At 43.8% G+C, this 10012-nt stretch overlaps 1 long non-coding RNA gene across 1 annotated transcript in view; it reads right to left on the reverse strand.

Moving 5' to 3' along the window:
- Nucleotides 1–3707: 3707 nt before the first annotated feature.
- Nucleotides 3708–10012, reverse strand: part of LOC128311570 (uncharacterized) — a 31199-nt gene continuing 24894 nt past the window's right edge. The window contains exon 5 of the long non-coding RNA XR_008290049.1: nt 3708–7463. This is a non-coding gene — a long non-coding RNA (uncharacterized LOC128311570). The remainder of the gene's footprint in view (nt 7464–10012) is intronic.

Here is a 10012-nt window from a genome sequence, read left to right on the forward strand (position 1 = left end):
AAGTGGGTAAGGAAATGTGCCCACAGTACCTACAATTAAGGGTACAATGAAGGAAAAGGCTATAGGTCAGACATATTGCTGAAAGTCTGTCTTGAACTGGATATTGAAAGCAACTCGTCCTCTGATAATAAGCATTGGCCGAGACTACTGAGACCCAAGCAATAAATGCCTAGAACTGCATATTCTAAGGTGAGGTACTCTGCTAACTGGATAAAACCTGACAAAAACTAGGTCTGCTAGCATTAGCCCACCAAGTGGAAGTGGAAGAAGGGGGAAAGAAACTTTGGACGCAGTTACCAGTGTGGTAAGCGCTGTCTTCACTGTCCTGAATCTGGGCCTCCTCCCACTTCCCCCAATCTCATAACCAAACATCTGGGAGACACCTTCTGAGAAAATGCAACATTTATTTTTTTTATGTTTTTATTTTATTTTTGAGAGAGAGACAGAGTGCAAGCAGGGGAGGGGCAGAAAGTGAGACACAGAATCTGAAGCAGGCTCCAGGCTCTGAGCTGTCAGCGCAGAGCCTGATGCTGAGCTCGAACTCACAGACTGTGAAATCATTACCTGAGCTGAAGTCAGACACTTAACCAACTGAGCCACGCAGGCGCCCTGGAAAATGCTACATTTAGAGGCCAAACTAATTAAAAAGAGAAACAGCTGGGTAGAACAGTGATGCTGAAGGTGCTAGACAAACAGCAAGAAGAACACGGATCTCACCAAGGGGGTCTAAGTCTCTTGATCCTCTTCCTGTCATTACCAATACAGATGTGGCCAGACAGGCTTGAAACATGGGGTCGGGCATAGATAACCAGGTGACCTCCACTCCTTGTCCTCCAGGACAGCTGGCAGGGCCAAGGAGCTACGTGCACAGCCAACTACAACCTTCATATCATTTTCCCAATATACACCCTTCCCAAATACATTTTCCCAAATACAATCTTCATGTCATTTTCCCACTCACTGTATTTATGGACCTCAGTACATTCTGCATAACCTACTGCCCCAAATACTTTATCAATGAGCTCAGCTACTGCCCCTGAGTCCTGTTCTATACTTAACCGTATTTTTCCAAAAGGGCACTGTGACCTACCTGATCAGCATCCAGGAAAAGGGAGTTTCAAACCCTGTGGAGGCAATCTGCCAAAAGCATGTGGGACAAAGCCTGATGTAACTTTCCCTCTTTTACATTAAGACAAACTGGTCAAGTTTTGTGGCCATTTTGTAGCAGCAACAACTTTTCTCTCAGGAACATAGAACAGTTTTGAAAAGATGGCAAATTGTTCCTTGGCTACAAGAGATATAGTGTGTAAGACCATCTACATGGTTTTATGCATCAAAACTGGCCGATAAGCCCTGAATTTTGTTGAAGATTGCAAATCTCCTTGCTGGTGGGCATCCAAGGCCATAGATAATAACACCTTCAACGTTCAAGTCGACAAGATACCAGAATACCATGAAAAGTGTTGAACATCAGAGAAATTTTTCTGATACCATGTGAACATGCACAGTTCAACACAGAACACATTAAAATACCAGTTACATATTAGTACACAGAGTAGATGATGAATCGCTGGATTCACAGGTCTCTCGATGATAAAATCATTTTTAGCTTTTGATCTTTTCACTACAAGTTCTCTCTCCTGCTTTCAGACACCTTCTGCAGAAACAGAGACCGGGAATACTTTTTTTTTAATTTTTTTTTCAACGTTTTTTATTTATTTTTAGGACAGAGAGAGACAGAGCATGAACGGGGGAGGGGCAAAGAGAGAGGGAGACACAGAATCGGAAACAGGCTCCAGGCTCTGAGCCATCAGCCCAGAGCCTGACGCGGGGCTCAAACTCACGGAGCGCGAGATCGTGACCTGGCTGAAGTCGGACGTTTAACCGACTGCACCACCCAGGCGCCCCATAGCCCCCTAGACCGGGAATATTTTTACACAGACAGCACACCGCCAGCTTCCTGGAGATCATCTACTATCCTCAGCTGGAGGCCCAGGATGTGAAGAGGAGGGGCTATGCGGTGGGAGCAACAGGCACTAGTAAGCACTGACTTGCACATTCTTCCAGCCATTCTCCAGCCCACCAAAAAATGTACTTTTAAAAACAATTAGGCGTCAATCGGACAGGTGATTTAAGTCCTATCCTACCTCTACCTGCCTAACCCTCCAAACTGTTTCAACAGGTAGCATATACAACGGCATCCCAGAAAATCTATCTTACTCCTAAACAGGCCCACACAGCCTAGAAGAGGATGCATGGTGGGAGGACCCTTACGTGCCCCCTCACGCACCATGTAGATAAGGAATGTGCGAGCAGATCCTAGGGAGCCACGCTACTCATGACCTGGCCTGCACTGCTCTACTGATCCAGGTAGGCTTCATCTCCCCTGATCTGCCCTTGCTGTGCCGCCAGACAGATCAGGGGAGTCTCGTCCACTGATTCAACCGGGGTCAACCCAGGTGCCATGGATCCCTGGCACCCTATCCACTCTGACATGGAAAGCACAGTCCTCCAGTGGGGGAACCTTACTGACCCTCTCAGCCAGCTAGATTACAGGATGCTCTACCAGATCCTGAGGAATCGCTCTTAGGCACAAACCTGGCCAGAGTGGCCGTCATAATAAAAGGGCATCATAACTTCGGGGGCCACACATTCTAGACAAAACCTGTCATCTCACGCACAGAGATATATGAAGCCAAGGCCAGAGCCCAAATTCTCATTCCACTAAAAACATGAAAAAATTTAACATTTTGACACTTGAATACTTTAAAAAAGAGTAAAAGTGAAGAATGAGGCAAATGTGCCAGCTTCCCATGATTCTCACTCCACACATCAAAATGAAGACGGGGTAACAAAAGGGGACTTAACGACCTCAGTGCATGTTGCTCCCCACTTTGTGGAGAACCTCTTCGAGGCTGCAGCTAAGTGCTTGTTCAACCTGCAGCTCCATGCTCCGATGGGGGCAGGGCAGAAAGCCCCGTATCTCAACAGACCCTGAGAGGATGAGGAAGCACCTCATGAGGAGGACGGCTGGAAGAGAGTACTCAAGTGCAACCTTTCAGAAAGCTTCCCTCATGGTGCCTGGACTCCCATAGGAAGAACAGCAGGAGCTAGAACTGCTCCTGCCAATACAGAAAGAAAAAGGCTGACGTTGGAGAGGACTGCACATCAGCCAGCTGCAGAAGAAAGACATGTATTTTCCAGAGTTCACCTGTAGACCGTGAAAAGGGAACAATAGCGGGCATTTTCTCCACCCTCATGAAGGGGGAACCGAGATTATGTCTCCCGTGCCTCAAGCAAATAACAGTTTCAGAAAGCTGGATGTATGTCCCCTGGAGTTAGGGGGACAGTGGGACAAGTGTGTGACACAGAAATTAACTTGAGAACCTGAGGCAGGGACCAACTGGGTCGGAAGATACAAGAGAGGACGGGCTTAGAGCAGACGGCACTTCTAACAGCTGCTGTAAGAACAGCTGTGTTTTCTACGGTCCACACATGTACTCTGCGAAAGGGAATCTCAAAAGTGAAACACCAAAGATGGGCACCTGGACAGACAGAAAACCCCGATACAAGAGAGGCCTAATGAAACCTGGCTGTGCAGGGGGGTGTAACGTCCAGAGAGAAGCCACATCCCTGGGCCCTTTAGATAACGGGACCCAAGGCACTAGCATCTAACTCACACAGGGAAGGAAGGCCTGCGGAGGGAAGGAAGACCTGTGGAGGAAAAGCCTGTGGTTTTCCGAAGTCAGTACGTGTACCCTGAGAAAGCGATAATAGTAAGCATTTTCTCCACTCTCATAAGGACCAAACAAAGATCACTTCCTCCTGACCTTAATCAAATAAAAGCAAATAAAAGCAAGCTTGAGAAAGCTGGACTCATGTCTTCTTCAGTTAGCCAGATACCAGAACTAATGTCCGACTCGTGCAAGCAGGTCAGGAGTCAAGGGCTGGAGATGTCTGGCTAGAAGATATGATAAGAGGGCTGGACTGAATGCAAACTACAGTTCGTCCACATTCACAGGACTGTGACTTCCAAGGTCGACATGAGAACCCTATAAAAGTGAGTATACCCGGTTGTCTTAAAGGGAAGGCACCAAGGTAGAGAAGCCAGAGAAGTAGTGACCCCAACAGAAATGTGGGTTATTTCGTGGCCAGTTAGAGGAAAGGCACCTGATGAGGCAGGAGCCAGCAGTCTCAGGTCCCTTTAGGAAGCTCGAAATGTGTCCACGATGGTGTCAGCTCAGGACTTCACTGTTCACAGCCCCCAAACCACATTACAACTTTACAGACCAGGCCAAGATGTGGTCTTCTCCACACACCTCTCTCCCTGGAGATCACATCCGGAATGGTGATCAAGGAGTAGAGGGAGCAGATGAAGAGAGGAAAGGCAACAAGAAGTACTATATCTATCCTATTAACACATATGCACACATCACCGGCAGGATGACAAAATCCATGAAGGCTCCAGTTGGTTTAGACAGAAATTCCCAGTATTCAGGAACATAGCATTTTGACTGTTATAGTACACTGTGCTTCTAGCTGCTTGGAAGTGATCACAGGATGGTTGCTTATTTAAGAGTTAACAGTTGGCTATCGGACCTTCTGGAAATTTCCTCCCAGACTAGGGAAGAACATATCCCCAAGGGACTTTTCATGCATAAGTAGGAGAGAAAAAAGTTACTTTCTCTTTACACTTGTCAAACGATACTCAACAAACTTTTGACAAAGACCTATTCTAGAAGAAAGCCCGTGTTTTGGAAAAGTTTCTACTTTTCCTCCAACAACTGTAGGACAACAATATCAAAAAAGTATCTCAAAAAAGAAACACTTGGAAAGCTCTGTGCAAATTTGAATAGATAACCTTAGAAAAAGTCACCTCATCTGAGAAAAAGGAACTTCACAACTGTGTTGCTCAAATAAGAGCATCCCATTTCGGCCTACAGGATATCACCTACATTTTCCCAACAGCATATTATGGCCTTAGCCTCCAAGTGGAAGGAATTAAAAATCCTGTGGGATCAATCTGTCAAAAGCTTCTGAAAACTCAAGAGCTTGGGCCAGGGGCCCACATGAAGACAGGTCACTTCAAGGCACCTTCACTGCCATGTGCCCAAACTTGGGCTCAGGCTTCCTGGCCTGGCGAGGAACCCACAGAGCCTGCAGGACTGACGTGATGCTATACAAACTGCAAAAGGAACATAAAGGTGAGAAGCTAGCGTTCACCAAAACAAAGCACTGCCTACAATGGCCAGCCAGATGAGTAGATCCCTGAAGCTGCGGTGAACTCAACAACCAGAAAATACTGAGACTTTTTAATGGGCCTTTAAATTTAGAAAACAGTCCCTCTGAGAGAACCCAAAAGGCTAAACACTGAGTCTTGAAAGTGCAGAGACAACATCACAACAGGGATATTCCGATATGGACGTTTTCGCTGAGAGATATATGAAGGCAGTCACATATGTGAGGGGTCTCCATGCACCCTGAAAACTCCTACAAGGATGGGACAAAGGGATACTGCCTTCCCTCACCTTACCCCAACATGACTTCCCACTACCCTCTGTGCCCCCACTTTTCTCTCCTTCTCTGCCATACTGCAACCTTGCGTTCACGTCAGTTTCTTCAGTATGACACTGACAGCATAAGCAACCAAAGTAAAAGTAATTGAACCGGAAATTATCAAAATTTTTAAAATTTTATGTCCAATAATAGTATCAAAAAGGGAAGACAAACCACAAAATAAGAAAAACTATTTGTAAATTGTATCTGATAACGTTGTAGTACCTAGAATAAACAAAGAACTCTTAAAAGTCTATAAACAAAAGACAACCCAAATAAACAATGGGCATTTCTCCAAAAAAGATACACAAATGGCCAAAATGCACATGAAAAGATGCTTGACCTCATTAAGTCATTAGGCAAATGCAAATCAAAACCACAATGAGATACCACTTCACACACAACAGGATGGCTATAATCATGCACACGGACAATAACAAGTGTTGGCAAGGATTTGGGGAAATCAGAATCCTTGTACATTACTAGCATGTGATGGGGATGCTGCTGCGGAAAGCACTGTAACAGGTCCTTAAAAAAGCCAAACAGAGTTACCATACGGTCCAGCAATTCCAGTATAGACACACACCAAGACAACTGAAAAATATGTCCACACAAAAACTTATCCTCAAATGTTCATGGCAGCATTATTCACAATAGGCCAAAAGTGGAAACAACCCAAATGTCCATCAGCTGAAGAATGGATAAACAAATTAGCTTTACTATGGAATATTATTCACCTATAAAAAGGAGTGAAGGCAGAGCAAAGAGGATTTTTAGAGTACCAAAAGTACTCTGCACGATATTATAATGATAGATATATGTCATTCATTTGCCCAAACCCACAGATTGTACAACACCAAGCATATACCCTAAGGTGAACTATGGACTTTGGGTGATTAACGACGAGTCGATACAGGTTCATCCTCACCAAAAAATGTACCATTCTGGTGAGCAACATTGATAATGAGGGAGACTATGCATGTGTGGGGACAGGGGGCGTATGGGCAATCTCTGTACCTTCCTCTCAATTTCATATTAAACCTAGAACTACTCTAACAAAAAGTCTTTTTTAAAAAAGGAATGAATGGGGGCAGCTGGGCGGCTCAGTAGGTTGAGTATCCGACTTAGCTCAGGTTATGATCTCACAGTTCGTGAGTTCAAGCCACACGTCGGGCTCTATGCGGACAGCTCAGAGCCTGGAGCCTGCTTTGGATTCTGTATCTCCCTCTGCCCTCCCCTGTTCACGTTCTCCCTCTCTATCAAAAATAAATAAGCATTAACAAAAAAAGGAATGAATGATTGACTCGTGCTGCAACATGGATCAACCTTGGAAACTTTATGATATATATGCGAAAGAAGTCATTCACAAAAGATTGCACATCATAAGATTCTATTTATAGCAAATGCCCACAACAGGGAAATCCTTAGAGTCAGATAATAGATTAGTTGTTGTCAGGTGATGCACTAGAGTGAGGGAACTAAGAGTGATTGTTAAAAGGTATGGGGTAGCACTTTGAGGTAACAGAAATGTTCTAGAATAAGATAGCGGAAACAGTTGTGTAACAATGAATATACTAAAAATCACTGTATGGATGTGAGCTGTATTTCAAAAAACCGCAAAATTAAACAGCAATGAAGATTCATCAAACTCACTGTTTGTGCAGGTCACAAATTCAGGCACTGCTGAGCTGAGCGCTTCTGGCCCAGGGCACAGCATGAGGCTATGGTCAAGATGTCACCAGGGTTACAGTCATCAGAATCGACTGGAGCTGGAAGATTTGGTTCCAAGGTGGTGCAGTGACAAGGCTGGCATGGTGGTGCCAGAAGTTCGTGGGAGGCCCAGTTTCTTCCCATAGGCTTCTCCACAGGCTGCTTGAGTGTTCTCATGACTTGGTGCATGACTTCTCCTAGAATGAAAGAGGGACAAATGTTGCTACCTCAAGCAAATGACAAAAGGTTTCAGAAATCTTGTGTCTCCTATAGGTTGAAGATGAGAGGAACTAGTGTCTGACTCACACAAGTAAAGTCCAGAGGCTGTGGCTGGACTGTCCTTAGCAGATGGGACAATAAAATGACAAGCTTAGATGTAAACTGAACTGGCAGAAAATGCAGAAAAACCTATGTTTCTAGGGAACAGATGTGGACCCCACAAAAGACAGTGGCCTGATAATGTCTTAAAAGGAAAAGCAGCCAAGGGGCTACCCAACACAGGGGTGGGTCACAAAAGACCTAGGAACCGAGGGGGTGTCTAAGTGGCTATGCAGAGGAAAGACACTCAGTGTGGCAGGGCTTGCACTGTGAGGTCCCTCATGGAACCTGCAACCGTCCGATGGTCTCAGACAAGGATTTCCTCCAACATCACGGAGCTCCAGCCCATATCACAACTTTGCCAACCATGCGAAGGCATGACTTTCTCCCACAGTCCTCATACTCTCTGGGCCCCAGTGACAGATCAGAAATAGTGTGTGGTCATATATGCGTTCAGGGCACTCACGTGACCATGGACTCAGGTCTGTGAGTACCATTGGAATTTTAGCTCGATGATAGCAGGGACACATCTGTTTTGTTACTGCTGTCTCCCAATGACAGTGTATGGTACATAGTAGGTGCTCAAAAAATATTTTTGAGCCCTACCTCAAAAATATACAAAATAACTCAAAAATAATCAAATACCACCTATAAATCTCTTAGAAGGAAACATAGGTGTAAAAAAGATAGATAAATTGGACTTCATCAAAATTAAAACCTTTTGCATCAAAGGTTACTGTCAAGAAAGTAGAAAGACAACCCACAGAATGGAAGAGAATATTTGCTAATGTCTGAAAAGGGTTTATCATCCAGAATATATAAACACTTATAACTCAACAGCAGAAAGAAAAGCCACCCAATTACAAAATGAGCAAGGGATTTCAATAGACATTTCTCCAAAGACTATGCACAAATCCCCAATAAGCACCTGAAAGGGTACTGAACATCATTAGTCATTTGGTCAGTGCCAATCAAAACCACCATGAGATACTACTTCACACACAATAGGAGGACTATAACCAAAACAATGTACAATACCAGCTGTTGAGTAGGATGTGGAGAAACCAGATCCCTCACACATTGCTGGTATAAATGTAAAATGGTACAGCTGCTTTAGAAAACACTTTGACAGGTCCTCAAAAAGTTCAACATAGAGTTCCCATATAGCCCAGCAATCCAGTCTTAAACGTATATCCAAGATAAGGGAAAACATATGTTCACACAAAAACTTGTACAAGAATGTTCACGGCACCATCATCCCTAATAGTCTAAAAGTATGAACAACCAGGGTGCCTGGCTGGCTCAGTGAGTAGAGCATGCAACTCTTGTCCTCAGGTACTTCATGCCCCATGTTGGGTGTAGAGATTTAAGTAAATAAACGAATGAATGAATGAATGAATGAATGAATGTATAAACAACCTAAAAACCCAACAATTTATGAATGGAGAAACAAAATTAGTACATCCATACAATGGAATATTGTTCAGCCATTAAAAGGAATGAAGTATCAATGCACGCTACAACACAGAAACCATTAAACTTTGTCGCAAACCATGAGTCTGGAGTTCTCTCTTGTCTAGCAAGAGAGCGGACACAGCACTGAATATGAGAGAAGCTAATGTCCAGGGGGAGACAAGAGCCCCGAGCAGGGGTTTCATCTCCATGTTTATTGAGCTCACAAGATATCACCCACGGGCGACTGTGAAGAAAACAAGATCTTACACACGTGAACGTGGAGAAAACAACCAACAATAATCATTTACTTGTGCGTGTAAGAAGCAAAGGGTCTGGGGGTGCAAGTGGAGTTTGTGATGAAAGTGCAATAGTATATTGGCATCATATGGAAAGTACTCGTGATCCCATTACAATATCTCACTAGCTAACCTCGGGCACTTTCGCCCAGTGGTGGCGGCTTTCCGCCCTAAGCTTTTTTTCTAAACTGTTTATGTAAGTAGAACCTATTTCCCCACAAAGCTTAAGAAGCCACACACAAAAAGATAAATATTATGTGATTCTACTTATATGAGGCACCTGGAATAGTCAAATTCAGAGACCAAAAGTAGAATGGTGGTTTCCAGGGCCTGAAGGGAGGAGAGAATGGAGACTTATTGTTTAATCAGTATAGTTTCAATTTGGGAAGATGAAAAAATCTGAAGGCTACTGACGAATGCATAACAATGTGAATGTACTTACTGTCACTGAACTATACACTAAAAAATGGTTAAAATGGTATTGTTATGTATATTTTACCACAAGAAAAAAGGAATGAGGTACCAATATATGCTACAACACAGATCAACCTTGAAAACATTATACTTAAGCGAAAGAAGCCAGAAGCAAAGGGACACATATTGTAAGATTCTATTTATATGAATAAGAAATGTCCAGAACAGGCAAATCTGTAAAGAGCAGAAGCAGATTAGTCATC

This window comes from Acinonyx jubatus, chromosome X (genome assembly GCF_027475565.1).
Source record: "Acinonyx jubatus isolate Ajub_Pintada_27869175 chromosome X, VMU_Ajub_asm_v1.0, whole genome shotgun sequence".
NCBI lineage: Eukaryota > Metazoa > Chordata > Mammalia > Carnivora > Felidae > Acinonyx > Acinonyx jubatus.